Source organism: Hemiscyllium ocellatum, chromosome 3 (genome assembly GCF_020745735.1).
Source record: "Hemiscyllium ocellatum isolate sHemOce1 chromosome 3, sHemOce1.pat.X.cur, whole genome shotgun sequence".
In the NCBI taxonomy this organism is placed as follows: Eukaryota; Metazoa; Chordata; class Chondrichthyes; order Orectolobiformes; family Hemiscylliidae; genus Hemiscyllium; species Hemiscyllium ocellatum.
This window is the reverse complement of record NC_083403.1, coordinates 26,875,921-26,892,961: the sequence shown is the minus strand read 5'-3', so window position 1 is coordinate 26,892,961 and position 17,041 is coordinate 26,875,921. Positions and strand designations below refer to the sequence as shown.

Sequence of the window (17,041 nt, the reverse complement as noted above, 5' to 3'; positions counted from 1 at the left end):
TCAATGTAGACTCAATGAGCCAAATGGCCTGCTTCTAACACATTCCATGAAATAAAAAGACTGGAAAGTGAAAGAGTCATCAAACTTATGGAATAGGCAGCACCAGTCACACGAATACTGAAGCCCAGTGGGTTGGCTCACCTGTGTGGAGATTTTTCACAGCTGAATAAATACCCAATCCCTTACATAGAGAATTTATATGCAAAGCTGATAATCGGACTGTCCTTCAGGAAGCTGAACATGAGCCATGCATACTTGCAATTGCAGATCACTGAGGATTCCTACAAGTACGCTATTACTGATACCTATAAGGATATGTACCTATGTACAAGACAGCCATATGGGGTTGCCTTAGCCTGTGCCATTTTTCAGCCAAAGATAGAGAATATGTAACAAGGTCTATCCAGGTCACCATTTATCTAGATGAATTCTAGTAACAGTGAAGACCAATAAGGTGCACTTAGAAAACTTGGACATCTTCCTTAGATGTTTCTCCCAGGCTGGTATATGCCTTAGATGGGAAAAATGTGTTCCAGACACCCAAAGTGACCTACTTGGATGACAGAATCGACAAGGCTGGGTTACACCCATTAGAAGATAAAGTGAGGGCAATCAAATGTGCCCCAGCTCCCACATTTGTACTGGAACTTAGGTCTTTACTTGGGCTAATGAATTATTACAGAAAATTTATACATAACCTGGCCTCCATCCTGGCACATTTGCATCAATTCTTAAACAATGGTCAGCTTTGGACATAGTCACACATTTCAGGGAAGTGAAGAAACAGCTATCATTCTTTAAGGGGTTGGCACACTATGATTCCAAGCAAGGTCTGGTATTGATATCCAATTTCTCCCCTCTTGGCATTAAAGTAGCAATAGCTCATAGGCAGTCCAATAGAGGGGAACGTCCAAAACATATGCATCCAGGACTTTGACTAATGCAGAGCGTAGATACACCCAGATAGAGAAGGAAGGTCAGGCAATAATATTTGGGGTCAGGAAGTTCCACCGATATCTTTATGGATGTAAAATTGTAATAATAATGATCCATAAACCCCTACTTGGTCTTCTTAAAGACGACAAGGTGGAGTTGCATACACCTTCTGGCCAAATTCAGCGGTTGGCTCTAATACTAAGTGCGTATAATTTCAAGTTGGAATACTGTCTGGGAGGCGGAGTAGCAAATGTGGATGCATTGAGTTGCTTCCTACTGGCAGATACACCACCCAATTGTACTGCCAAGGGAACAGTCTGTAATTGTTTTAAATTTTCTGGACTTCCAGTCACAGCTAACAATATCAGATTTTGGATGCAGAAACAGTTGGTAGTGATGAGGAAAACCTAACCGAATATCACAACCAGAACAGAAACCTTTTTTGAGACAAAAAGACCAGATCATAGTTGAGGATGGCATATTATGATGGAGGAGCGGGGCACAGAAAGACATGGCATCAGGAATGCCACTGCCAGACACAAGACCCTGCTAAGCAAGAGGGACAGTTTATTTCAGGCGACAAAGTTTGGTGTAGGAACCAATGGAATGGTCCTGCATGGGTAAGAGGCATGGTCAATGCAAGGTCAAGACTAGTGACATATAACATTCCAGTATGCGTAATGGTCCTGAACAAGTACGTGGACCAAATGAAAGTTGCAAACTCACAAACAGTGCGGGAGCAAAAATATGTCTGGCTCAACAGCCTTTCTGACTGTTCAAAACCAGTGGGTTCTCTCTCTCTCTCTCTCTCCATTAAGAGTTGAAGATACCTTGGAATTTGAGATGGACACAGTGGATGTCACAACTTTGAGACCTTTGGCAACTGAAGAGGAGAATGAATTTCTTCCTAAATGGTCTGGGTGTAAGAGGCCAGTCACTATGCATATCAGAGTCTGTGTTAAAGGAACCTGACCCAATACTAAAACACCCCAGGAGGAGCTACAAAGAAAAGAAATGCCCTCGGACTCAGACAGCAATGGATGGAGTGGTTGCAAGGAGGGCAAAGTCAAGAATGTGGACCTTGAGAAAGAGGTCAGGCCTCTTTCCCCTTTACGTTGCTGTATCTTGTACAGGACTGTTCATGTTACTTATTTGTGAATAATTTGTACTGGTTAATAAAAAAAATGAATTGGCTGGTAACGAGCTGGATTGTCTTTAGGGTGATTGGAAGTGTGTCAAAGCAGACTGAAAGCTGGAAGGGGTATAGGGGCGAGCTGCCTTTGAATGGCCAGAAAGTGGGAGGGGAGGGCTATTTGCTGTTTTACCAGGGGTGTCTCTGTAATATACATTGTTTGATTATTTGGTTGATCGGACTGTTTTATATGTGCTTGTGTCTACTGTTTCCATTTTGGTAAGTTAAGATGGGATTTGGGGTTCATTCGCATTTCCCTGTGAATGACTTGTAGGGTTTGACTTTGCTTCCAATTTGTGCTCCATACAAAAGACTGCCAATTTCAACCTCCTCACTAGTTACCTGATGAAGGAGAAGAGTTCTGAAAGCTAGTACTTTCAAATAAACCTACTGGACTATAACCTGGAAGTTGTGTGATTTTTAACTTTATCCACCCAGTCCAACATTGGCACCTCCAGATCATATAAATAAATCTGTAATTTATTTCACGTACTGAGCTCTTTCCTGATGGTGCTGGGTTTGCAGGTAAATAATTCTAGTTAGGCTAAGAGAATCAAATTTCCCAATTTAAAACATGCAGCACCAGTATGGCAGCTTCAACTCTCTCAATGCAATTCTCTGACATTGCCTAGAATTACATTAAACTCTCATTCTCCCTACCCCCACTGATCCAACAAATCATTCCATACTTAAAGTTTGGGAATAATTTTCTTCTGATAATTGTCCTAACTTAGTGTTTTTAAGTAAAGTTTCTACTGCTAATTCAAAAACACACAACTTTTCTATCATTTCAAAATGGTTTTCTGCTAAATTTCAGTTGCTGCATAATACATCATATAGAATGGAAGGTAATTGCTTGCTATTCCAGAGCACTTCCCCATGAGTTATACTTAGCAAAAGGTTAAAAGAACATTGTTGACAAAATGAAAAAAAATGGTATTATGCGTAAGGAAACCAAATATTGTCTTCAATTGATATCCTTCTCAATAATCTGAGAAGAGACTCTTAGCTTGTAATAGAAAATTCAAAGAAGTTTTTATAATAGCTGAAACTTACTTAAAGATTAGTATTTGGGCAAACCCAAATTGGGATACCATTTAATCCACAGACTATTATACATATAAGTATGCTGCTTTTAAATAAAAACCTTGTTCTCCTATTCGAATTACTATGTAAAAGTAACTCAAATGTACACACCAGAAAGTGCATGTGACATTAATGAATTCAGACAGCAACTCACTGTTCTGGCATTTATTCATTTGAAAAAAACCTAATTTCATTGTGGCGGTCAAGATAACCTCAGACTTCAAATATCTTTCGTTTAGACATTATGCAATCCTTTTAGTTGTCTATAGCCTATAGTTGTTTTGTTATAGTTGCTTTGTATGTGGAAGAATGCATATACATCTGCCTTCCATTCATCATCTACTTCATTATTTTTCAGTCCAATTGTGATTTACTAAACAAGGACATGAAAATGAAAATTATTAAAGACAAATGTTTCCGTTTGACACAATAGGTATTTTAAACAGAAAATCAAAAACAAGATGGCCCGAATCAGCACTTTAGGCCCTTGTAATACACACTGCTCATTGTGAAAACAACAAACATCTAAGTAGCGACTTTCCAAATCTTAGAACATTCCAAAGCACTTTATAGCCAACAGAGTACTTTTGAACTGAGTTCCCTATCATGCATAAAATGCAGGAGCCAATTGGAAAACATCAAATTCCTCCTTGCAGCACTATGGCTCAGTGGTTAGCACTGTTGCCTTACAGCACCAGGAACCCAGGTCCAATTCCACCCTCAGGCAACTGCCGTGTAGTGTTTGCACATTATCCCTGTGACCATGTGGGTTTCTTCTGGGCGCTCCGGTTTCCTCTCACAGTTCCAATATATGCAGGTCAGGAGGGTTGGCCATGCTAAATTGTCGAGGGATGTGCAGGCTAGATGGATTAGCCATGGGAAATAGAGGTTAGGGGAGTGGGTCTGGGTGGGATGCTCCTTAGAGAGCCAGTGTAAACGCTAAGGCTGAATAGCCTCCTTCCACACTGGAGGGATTTTATTGTACAGGCTACAAAGTATAATTTCATTTAACAATCTCAGAATGGAATAAAAAACACACAAAAATTACAAATGTGGCCTTCGTAAAGCAGCTGTACATTAGGAGCTCCAATATATTGCATAATGAGACTGGAAGGTCAGAATTGAGTTTTGCTAAAAATTCAACCTGTAGCTACCTTGCTGCCAAATCTATATTTTATTCCACTCCCCCAACAGGGCTTTGCCCACGTGCTCTATTCCAAGTTTGAAATGGAACATCATTGAAAAATATTGTTACAGCATGTACCTGCTATCAGATGTAAAGCTAAGTGAGAAGATACATTTATTTAACACAGATCAAAACACCTAAGTAAGCAAGAACTAGAGGTCTGCAGCCAGACGAGTTTACTTGAACATCTACAGTTGATCATTACCAACTGGCCAAACATTATTTTTAACAATTCATGAACAACCACAAACTTCTAGTACCCCACAGCTCAACAATGCACAATGGGTAATTTTTAAACCATAAATTAGCACTAACCACAGGCAGAAAAAAAATAAGCATCGAATCTAAGTCTGAAGAGAACCTCATTTACAAAACTGATAAAAGTAACACATCTAAAACCCAATTTTCACAACAGGGTGCAAGTGAGGATTGGTGGGAGACACAAAGAACTCATAGGCCCTGCCAGTATAAGAACTGCATTGTTTTTAACCACAGGGAATAAGTGCCAAATTCATGTACTGACTCGTGCTGAAACCCAGTAGAATTGTTGCACTGAAACAAAGTACAGGAAACTAGAATTTGCAAAAGATTTGGATTTTATTTTGCACCAAGATGGAGAAGTGTTATGACCTGATGGGGGGACTGATGAAGGGTTTATACCACAAACGTCGACTCTCCTGCTCCTTGGATGCTGCGTGACCAGCTGTGCTTTTCCAGCGCAACACTTTTCGACTCATCTCCAGAATCTGCAGTGCTTACTTTCTCCTGATGGGAGGACTGCATTGGTAATTAAGCCCTACCACACAAGACACCACAAGTGTATGAATGACCAGTTAAACTGCCAAGATGGTTAATGGCCTTGACTTTCATTGCTATTAAAGACCAAAACCCTCTCACTAGATTGACAATAAACAAAGAAAGATTTCTTTATTATAAACTAGATTTCATTTAACCAATGCAAAGAAAGGTACTTTTAATGATTCATGTAAATTTAACTACATCTCTTTTAAATTCAAACATGCATACATTCATCCACCTGCAAATAGGACAGGTAAGACAAACAGCTTTGCAGAAATACCACGGTTGGAAAACATGGGCAAAAAGTGACAAATTATAATAGTCAAGAGCCCAAACCACAGGATTGGAGTCAGCAGACTCTCTCTCCCAGTTCTTGGGTTTTGGCAATATCACGTTGTTGTCATTCACAGTTAGGAGATCTTCGATTCGGTAGCCAACCAGTTGGACAAGGTCTTCGCCAGAGTTAAAAGATCTTACCTAATCCTCAAATGCTGTGAAAGTAAGACAGACTTGTCTTTCCTCGCAAGCTTTTTTTGGAGGTCGAATTCAATAGCCCCTTCTCAGATCTACAACAAACAGCAACTGAAAAACCCATAGGCAGCTGTCAAGCAGCTTTTCAACCAAATGGCATCTGGTGTCAGCTTGTATCACAACAGTTTCGAATCCAGATAAAAATCCAAATTGTAAATCAGAAATAAAAATAGAAATTGCGCTCAGCAGATATGGCAGCATCTGTGAAAAGAAACCAATTAATGTTTCGGGTCCAGTCCTGTTCTGAGGAAGGGTCACCGGACTCAAAACATTAACTCTGATTTCTCTTCAAGATGCTACTAGACCTGCTGAGCTTTCCCAGCAATTTATGGTTTCGTATCAAATCCAGCTTCTCCAAAACTACACAACCTTGTGTAACAAATTACTGAACACTACACAGATCCATTTTTGACCTTCAAGTTTGAAAAAAAGCACAACTTGTATGTTTTCTCAAAGACAGCAGCCACCAAGCATTCATTTTTCTCCGTTTTATATTACAAAAATTATATGTAGTCGCCACCCTTGGAGATGAAATGCTGTAAACATGACATATGTATAATGAAACACAAGAAAATTACATTTATTCACCTTCACTCAATTCGTTGTTCAAAGTTTATACAGTTTTTGTCATCTTGTCAATTTCTAAGCTTGTCCAGCATCATTTCATTTTGATAATGTACATGCAATTACATTATCTTTTCCAGTGATACAAACAATCCTTTTATTAGAAGGATGAATTAAGCCCACTCAAATGATCACACATTGAGTTTTAACATTCTCCTCAAAGGCCAAAAGATTATAATCAATGCATACTAAAGTTTTTACGGTAATAATACACATAAGTGGCAAAATGTTTAAGAACCAGTACCAATTCCAGGGTTTCTTTTACCACTATGGCATCAACCTAGGGGCACTAACACTAGACTGTTAACCCAGAGACCCAAGTAATGTTATGGGGAATCCTGCCATGGCAACGGTGGAATTTGAATTCAACATAAATCTGGAATTAAGAGTGTAATGATAATCACACCGTTGCTGATTGTCAGAAAACCCATCTGGTTCCTAATATCCTTTTAGGGAAGGAAACTGCCATCCTTACCTGGTTTGGCCTACGTGCAACTCCAAACCTACAGCAATATGGTTGACTATTAACTGCCCGCTGGGCACTGAGGGGTTGGCAATAAACACTAGCCTCAACCCATGAATTAATGAAAGTAACTGACTTAATTTTTTAAGAGAAGTAGCCCAACAGCTGCCTCTTCTCCCGATTCATGACCTTGCAAGAAAGCTGCATCCACCCCATGTCATCAGCATCAACTGCTGTTTAAGAAGGTTCCAAAAAGTCAAGAAAGCCAACAACACTCATTAGGATTGCCTTCAGCTTCTCAAAAACTGCTTGGAACTCTTTTCACCATAGTACCTTTGCCTAATTTCACAACATCTCTCTTAGCAGTGCAGCTATAGTGCTCTGCTAAACACGAATTTCTAATAAGAGCCAAATATTCCCAGAAATCGCATGATTTCCCAATTTAGTTTTATGAACAGAGAATTCTATCAGAATCTTCAGTTTCACTGGTCACCATTCCCTGGTTTCCTTTTGACTATTTGATGAGGACATGACACTGTGGGTACACTGATTATCAGTTGTTATGGATCAGGCCAGACCCTGTCAAAACATTTCAAGAAAGTACACCTGACCCTAACTTTGCTAGTTGTTTTAAGCAGGTGCAAATGTGCATATTCCAGGAGTGATGCAGCTGGCCTAACCACTTAGTTTTAAACAAAACATAATTTATTTGAAAGATTATGGAATGAAACACAACAAAAGAGAACAGAATACAGATAACCTATCCAAAAACCCAACATATTATCCCAACTTAATGCTGTTCCAAACTCCTGCAAAAATCCCCATAAACACTCCTTGGCAAAAAAAGTAAAATCAAACACAGGGTCTTACAGGAGAGAGAGATGGCAGAGGGACTCAGCATGAAACCCCTTCTTCCATCTTGCTGTTTCTTGGATCAGCAGCCTCAAAGTGACTGACTGCTTTCAGTGAACAGCCAGACTGCTAAAACTAAACAAAATCAGAGAAAAAAAAACTGATGAGAGAAATGGCCATTCCCTTTCATTGTACAAGTGCATTTTTTAAAAAAGACTTGAAAGCCTTTTGGCTGAGGCAGTCTCTGCAAGCCATAATCAAAATGGCCCTAAAACTCTTCAAACCTGCACTTTTCAGCACCTGTGTCTTTATAACCTGTCTGAAAAAAGCCAAGGACGGCATAACCCCGTTAAAGGAGCAGCAGCATCACACAGTCTTTCAATGATTGAAGAGTTGTCCATTTACTGTTACAAAGCGCTTTTCCATTTTCCTTTCAACAAGGAAACTTCACCAAGAACAATTTATAGAAAATGAAGAGAGAGGACAGTTACCAGGAGATATTTTGTTCCTTCTGTGGGGTGGGGCATTTAGGTGCTTTTTTTTTGGCAGGCTGAGTACTTCTGCTGCAATGTCCACACCAAAAAGCTGTAGCTACTTGCCCAGGATCTAGTCAAGTGGTTGTTACCATGCTGAACCCTTCTAAGCCCAAATCAACTGAAAAACCAAAAGGACGACCCCCAGGGGGAAAAAAAACATCCTGAACACTTATACATGGTGCCAATACGTCTAATACTCTCCCTCACTACTTGAATAAGACCACACTGAATAAAACTCAATAGATTCCAGTAATTAACTACCAACTACAACATAATGCACCACAATTTCCTTGTTTTAAAGCAGCACCTTTTTCCATTTTTAGTGGACAATATCCTGGCTGGGCTGAAAAGTGGCAGGTGACATTCAGGCAAATGCCAGGCAATGACCAACTAATGACTTTTCCTTGATATTCAAAGTCATTACTACCACTGAATCTCCCACAACAGCAGGTCAGAGGGCAAGAATGCTACAGCAAGTAACTAATCAAATGATTCCCCAAACTCTGATTAACATCTAAATGACACAAATCAGAAATATTATGGAATACTTTACACATACGTAAATGAGCTTCAACAACACACAAGAATCTTGACACCATCCAGGACAAAGAAGCCCAACTAATTGGCACAAACATTCAATTACTCCACTACCGATGCTCAGTAGCTACACCACATGCAAACCTGCCCACTTGGAAATCTCTCTGCTCCTTCTCTGTCATTGTGTCAAAACCCTGGAATTCCCTCCCCAACAGCTTTGTGGGTCGACCTATAACAATTGGATTATCACAGTTTAAGAAGGAAGCTCACCACTACCTTCTTAAGGGCAATTAGGGTTGGCCAATAAATACACACATCCCATAAAGTTCAAAAAATGTGGTACTTACACCAGGTAGCTACAGATAAGATGTTTTATTGGTTGGGAAGTCCAGACCAGGGAGACACAATTCGAAAATATAAGGGAGGTGCTATTTGGACAGATGAGAACGAAATTTCTCACTTACAGCTGTGAACCTTTGGTATTTTCTTTCCTAGAGGGCTGTGGAACTTCTCACTTTGAGTATATTTAAGATAGAGATTAACCAATGGCGGAAAGATTATGGAAGAGAGAATTAGCAGTAATGGAATATTAGATCATAGGACTATCATGATATTAAATGGAGGTACAAACTTGACAGGTTAATGACGTACTCCTGTAAAATGTGAATCCACATAATGCACAGCTTAATGTTGTACACTCTGGAGAGTATCTACAGAGCTGGAATTTCCGAAGTAATCTTATTAGACCTTCCCATTGTCTCTCTTCCAAATATGAGTACATGGTGTCTAACTTTCCCAGTATTTTAGTATTGATTGATCGATCAAGCTATAGGATGGTCATTTTGTGAACACTCTCTACTGCTTCTTCTCTCTTACTACCTGTCAACCTCCACTATTCTTACCACCTAATATACTTGCTCTTTCTCATCATCCTCGACAATGATATCGCTTTAGCATGCCGATGTGACATAACTGATTCTTCTTCGTGCCAACCAAATATTTACCAGATTAGTGACTTCACTAACCCTCTTAATTACCTTGTATGGAGCACTCAGAAGTAAACCTTGTAAAGGAAGAAGAAAACGCAGTGCATGTCCTTTTGTTTTGACAATCTTTTCATAATATAATTTAATGGACCTCTTGTCTCACAACCATAGAGCAAATTGAATGGTCCAGATTGAGTAGATTCAATTAAAGAAAACTCTGGTAGCAAATATCAAGAGGTCCAATCCATTAACCGAATCCTGTGAATATTTGTGACAATATCCTTCATCATTGTCTTAAGAATCAGATTGCATTTTTCTTAAGCTCCATTTGTTTTTGGATGATATATGATGGGTTTCAACAGCTTGACATCTTTTTAAGTACTTCAAAATATTTGCAAAGCTAGCATGTTATCCAAGTGTATGTGATTAGATTCCCTACAGTGTGGAAACAGGCCCTTCGGCCCAACAAGTCCACACCGACCCTCCGAAGAGTAACCCATCCAGACCCATTTCCCTCTGACTAATGCACCTATCACTATGGGCAATTTAGCATGGCCAATTCACCTGACCTGCACATCTTTGGACTGTGGGAGGAAACTCACGCAGACATGCGAAGAATGTCTCACTTTGTGGAGTTTGCACAGTCTCCCAAGGCTGGAATCAAACCTGGGACCCTGATGCTGTGAGGCAGCAGTGCTAACCACTGAGCCACCGTGCCGCCCATGTCTAATAGTAGTGCTCAAATAAAAATGGGAGTTAATATATCCACCTGCAATAGCGCTCAAGGAAATAGCTTCTGAAAATTGGGTCAACATATCCATGACTGTAAGAATGTAGTGGCCCATTTTCATTAATAGTCCTACAGAGTCTACTAACATTCTACTAAATGGCTCTTCAGAGACTGGTATATGTATTAAAGGTGTGAAGGGAGCTTCAGAAAAAACAGGCCTTCAAAGGAGCGGAAGAAGCAAATAGAAGAGACTGATCTGTGAATTCCTGTGACTACATAGGTTGAGGGGCTGTTATCGCTTGGTCAACAGCAAAACATCCCCAGAGTATGTCCCAAACTGCACAAATTGTGCTTTTAGTTTGGAAGAATACACAAAGACAGGGGTTAAAGTACCTGTTCTAATTTCACTGGATTGAGATAGTGAGACTGAATATTCTCATCTGGACTAGCCTGGGTGCATTAGCAAGCTCAGAAGGTCACTCTTGTACTGTAGGCAAAGGCAAAGGAAGCAGTCCTCTCAGTCAGACTGCTGCAGAACAAACTAAAGGAATTAGGATAACAAACGGACTCTCTTATCACGAATACTGGAATTTAAACACGGTTGAAAGGTATCAGAACAACAGAACCTCAATCTGTAAAACTAAGGATCATGAAATCCACTGTTTAACCACTAATGTTATCAAGTCATACAGTATGGAAACAGATATTTTGAACCAAATCATTCATGCCAAACAAGTTTCCCAAACTAAACAAATCAGTCTCATTTGCCTGTGTTTGGCCCACACCCCTCTAAATCTTTCCCACTCATGCACCTGTTCAAATGTTTTTTAAATGTTTGAACAGTATCTGCACCTACCACATCCTTTTCGCAGTTCATTCCGTATATGCTCCACCCTCTGTGTAAAAAAGTTGACCCTCTTTCCCCTCTGCTCTTAAACCTATGTCTTCTAATTTTGAACTCCCTCACCCCCAGGAAAATACATTAGTATTCGCCTTATCTATCCCTCTCATGATTTTATAAACCTAAGGTCACCCTTTAACTTCCTATGTCGCAAAGAAAAAGGTCCCAGCCTATTCAGCATCTCCCTATAACACAAACCTTCCAGCCCCGGTTACATCTTTGGAAATCTTTTCTGAATCCTTTCCAATTTAAAAATATCTTTAGCAAGGCAATCAGAATTCTGCGCAGTAGAACACTGCACTTCTCCAAAGTAGCCTCATCAATGTCCTGTACAACAGCAACTTGACATCTGAACTCCTCGGCTCAATGGTCTGAACACAGAAGGCAAGCGTGCCAAATGCCTTATTCATTACGCTGTCTACCTGTGATGCAACTTTCAAATAACCCCTAGGTCTCTCTGTTCAACAACACTCCCCTACCATTAACTGTGCAAGTCCTGTCATAGTTTGTCTTACCAAAATGCAACACCTTGCATTTATCTAATTAAATGCTACCTGCCACTTCTCAGCCCATTGGCCCAATTCATCAAACTTCCTTAGTAATCTTAGATAATCTTCTTCATTGTCCACTGTGTCCTCAATTTTGGTGTCATCCACAAACTTACTAACCATGTTTCCTAAATTCTCATCTTATATAAATGACAAATAACAGTGGACTCAGCACCGGTCTCTACTGCACAATGCTGGTCACAGGCCTCCAGTCCAAAACACAACCCTCCACCATCACCCTCTGACTCCTATTGTCAAGCCAATTTTGTATCCAATTGGCAAGCTCTCCTTGAATCCCACATAATCTATCTTTACTGACCAGTCTACCCTATAGACTGGAACCTTGTCAAAGGCTTTAGTGAAATCTATGCAGACTGCCCTTATCTATCTACCTTGGTCACTCCTCGAAAAACTCAATCAAGTTTGTGAGACACAATTTCCCATGCACAAAGATATGCTGACTATCCCCAGTCAGTCCTTGCTTCTCCAAATGTATGTAAGTCTTATCTCTCAGAATCCTTTCCAACAACTTACTCACCATAGATGTCAGATGCACCAGTCTATAGTTCCCTGGCTTCTCCTTATAGCCTTTCTTAAATAAGGATGTAGGATTAGCCACACTCCAGTCCTCTGGCACTTCACTCATGGTTGTAGATGATAAAAGTATATCTGCCAGGGACCCTGCAGGTTCTTCCCTAGCTCTAGCTTCCCACAACATCCTGGGATACACTTGAACAGATCCCAGAGATTTATCCACTTTTGTTTTTTTAACCTCCATTGCAACAACCACAACATTTAACTTCATGGACAATTCAGAGACAGATCCACGTCGCATTTTTCTTTTTTTTTAAAAAACTATCCTCTAATTTATAATCTATGCACTTGCGTGTTGCAACATATATGAAGGGAGATCACCTGGAATGCGTTCTTGTAAATGTTACATCTTTTTCTCAGTTGGATATAATGCAATTACAGGTGAAGATATAACTTGCATTCCTGCCAAATTATTATCCAGTAGTCAACTCCATCCACAGATAATTTCTGAACAACTCCTACTACTACTATTGTGGACATCAAATCTCATTCTAGTTATACTTTGTACAACAGAATAGATGCACATTGCACTTATGTCAATGATTAAAACTATCGCTTATGATGCACTCTCAGGAGGGATAATGATGACCTTACACTAGCAAGATATTTTCTGTATTCCTTAGTAGTTAAGGTTTTAGCTGGATAACTTGAATAAGAACAGTCCTTTATATTCCTCATCCATTTTCAAACTCTAATTGTAACTAATCTCTAACTCCACAGTCTGATCCATGGTATTTTTGTCATGAGTTCCTTTTTCAGGCTCAATCTTACAAACCTCAATAGGGCCCATAGGTTTCAATCAGAGCGCTAAAAGTTGAGAGGTGTTATATTTACAGTTGAAATACTTGGGCCTATGACTCTCACTTTCACACTCAGCATCTCCCTTTCCAGTTTTAAAAAGAATTCCTGGGGCATTTCCAAATGGTCTCTCATGTTCTAACCTTCCAAGTTTAAAGTGGGGGGGGGTCAGAAAAAATGTTCTCGGTTTTATGGATCACCTCATAATTGTCAACATTCCTGATACCCATCTCTTAGCTTTTAAATTTGAGGAAAACAATTTCTTTGCGACCTTTAATACATGGAATTTACTCTTCAGGCCCATATCCAGCAGTCAAAATTGCTTTGTTTTACTTTCTCAGATTCAATATAGGTTTGCCCAGACTGCCTCCTTAAGTTTCATTTCTCATCTATCTTCAGTTTCTGGATATTACCACAATCTGATCCGTGGTGTTTTGCTCATTAGTTAACTTCTCGGGCTCCTTCTCACAAACATCAGTAAGTCTCACAGGCTTCATTCAGAAGTTGTGCAAGTAGGTGCCCCACTTACAATTGAAACACTTAGGCCTGTACGTTTCAGAAACTAACTTGTGTGCATCCTTTCCTGCAATGTCATAGTCCACTCAAAACCTGCACCGAGAGTGGTGCAAAAATCTTACGCGCTCTATCCATCAACCCACTCTGCTTGGGAATTGACCAGTTTCCTCAGCCATTTTGTGCTTTTTCCTACCTTTACAGACATGAATGAATGACCCCACGTCCTTATTCACATGTTTGGCATAGCCCGTACAAATTTAAACATTTCCTCTTTTGTTTTGAAAAAGGTACAGCTTTCTGAGCTAGTTTTTTTTTACTTTCTCTTGCTTCTCATCTCTTTTCCTTTTTAATTCAAGCTCCAGGATCTTAAATTCTCATTCCATTTCTTTTGTCTGGAATGCTTATTCTTTTTCCCCTCAAGCTGAAGTTTTTAAGTCCAATTAATCTTCCATTTTCAGCATCATCATTTCTTTCTCATGCTCACTCTGCTTTAGCTGCTGTCGCTAACTTGAATGTCTAACCACTCAACATACCTAGGCCACTTGTATTTCCACTAATTCCAAGTATGGTGCCATAACTGTCTCTTCTTTTCTAATTTTTGCAGGAAGTCCACCTTTAATTCCTTTGCCAATATTAATGTCTTAGCCTTAATTAATATAGAAGTCAGGGATAACGCATCCATCTGCAGAATGGCTTTGGCCGCTTACAATGCTCTCTCATTTTGCAGTATCAGAAATCTGTTATCTCTCCTTTTCTCCTTTACCAATTATTCTTACTCCAGAGCCCTGAACTTATGTCACAACCCTGATAGGACTGCACTGTTAATCAAGGCTGACTAGACTGCACAAATATATAAGTGACCAATTGAATCACCAACATAATTAACGGGCCTGACTCCCAGTTGATAATGGTTGTGCCCAGATTTACTGGTTCACTCTCAGGACCAACAAAACAAAAACAAAAACAAAAATTGCTGGAGAAACTCCAAGTCTGGCAGCATCTGTGGAGAGAAAGCAGAGTCAATGCTTCAGGCCCACTAACCCTTCTTCAGATGTGCCGCAACATGTTCACAGCGCTTACCATGACATGTTCAGGATGCTCTGGAATCAACCATATATCAGGTTAAGCCAGACTTCGGTTTGTGTAAAGTGACAGGATTAATTACCTGAGTTTACCTCTAGGTAGCAGCAACCACAATATGAATAAATTTGAAATCTGAAAGTGAGAAAAGTATGTCTAAGACGAGTATTTGAAACTTTAAAATGGGGAACCAGGTGGGCATGAAAGCTGAGCTAGCTGAAATGCACTGGAATACAAGACTAGGAAATAAATAAACAGAGAAGCAATGGCATACATTTAAAGGGGATATTTCAGAATACTCAAGAGTAAGTACATTCCTACACAAGAGAAAATTCTGAAGGTAGGGCTCACCATCTATGGTTAACAAAATCATGATGGAAAGCATCAAACCTAAGGAAAAGGCATACAAGATCTCAAGGAATGAGTGACAGGTAGATGCTTGGATAGAATATAAAGAATGGCAAATAATGACCAAAAGATTAATCTAGAAAAAGAAATTAGAGCACGAGAGGAAGCGAGTTAGAAATAAAAATACAGACAGCAAGAGTTTCTACATTTTATTTAAAAAAGACCAAGTACAGGAAGTGTTGGTCCTCAGAAAAGTAAGAATAGCAAGTTAATAGTAGATAATAAGGAAATGGAAGATAAAGTAAACAAATATCTCATTTCTATCTTTACTATAGGGGATATTAAAAATATTCCTGTATTAGCTGTAAACTAAGAGATGGAAGATGGGAAGTTTGTTAAGTTACAATCACTGGCAAAATGGCGTTGAGCCAACTGGGGAAACTGTGCACTGACAAGTCCTGATGGACTTCATCCTAAGTTCTTAAAAGACATGGTTAATAAGGTAGATGCATTCGTATTAATTTTCTAAAATTCTTCAGATATGGAAAAGTAACAAATATAACCCTGCCAAGAACAGAAAAAGGTAGAAAAAAGGAAACTACATGACCAGTTAGTCTGATGTCTGTCATGGGGAAGGTGTGAGAAGTATTAACTGTATACTTCAAAAAAACTCAAATTAACCGGGAATGATTACCAATCTTGTTAAAGGAAATTCAGGTTTAATGAATAGATTGGAACTCTTTATAAGGTGTAACACACACTGGGGATAAAGGGATGCCTGCAGACATAATGTACACAGATTTTGAGAAGGTAAGTAACATGGTGATAAAGGTTATGCACAAAGTAGTTCTTAATGTTGGAAGTAAAATATTAGCATGATTGACGGGCTGGCAGAAACAGAATAAACAAGAATGAGTTTTGTTTCTGATTGACAGGATGCGAAGACTGGAGTCTCACAGCAGTTTGTGCTGTGTCCTAATTTGTGCTGTGTCCTAATTTGTTACAATATATATCATGACTTAGATGAGAGGAACAAAGGTATGGCAGCTAAATTTGAGGATGATACAAAGATAGCTAAAGGTATGTGGTATGAAGGAGATAGAGAGAATGAGCAATGAACAAACTGAATGGCAAAGGCTCTAAGACATATGGGCATAAATTAGGCCATTCATCCCATCAAGTCTACTCCACCATTCAATCACGGCTGATAGGTTTTTCAACCTCATTCTCCCACTTTCTTCCCATAACCCCCAAGTCCCTTGATCCTCGATAACCTATCTATCTCAGTCTTAAATATACTCAATGACCCAGCCTCCACAGCCTTTTGTGGCTATGAATTCCATAGATTCACAATTCTCCTCATCTCTGTTATAAACGCAATTCCTTTTGCTCGGAGGCTATGCCTTCGCGTCCTCATCTCTCCTACCAATGGAAAATATTCCTCACAGCTACTCTGTCCAGGCCATTCAGTATGTTTCAATTAGATCCCCTCTCATCCTTCAAACGCCATTGAGTCTAAACACAGAGTCCTCAAACGTTCCTCATACATTGAGCTTTTCATTCCTGGGACCATTCTTGTGAGCCTCCTCTGAACACGCCCCAGGGCCAGTACATCCTTCGTGAGATAGGAGGCCTAAAACTGCATACAATGCTTGAAATATGGCCTGACCAGAGCCTTAAGAGCCTCAGAAGTATATCCCTGCTATTAAATTCAAGCACGCTCAAAATAAATGCCATCATTACATTTACCTTCCCAATTACTGACTCAGTCTGCAAATCTACCTTGAGAGAATCCTGAT

General features: G+C 39.6%; 1 protein-coding gene across 1 annotated transcript in view; it reads right to left on the bottom strand.

Moving 5' to 3' along the window:
* Window positions 1-17,041, bottom strand: part of kif6 (kinesin family member 6) — a 541,049-nt gene that overhangs the window by 493,665 nt on the left and 30,343 nt on the right. The gene's annotated exons all lie outside the window — the stretch shown is intronic.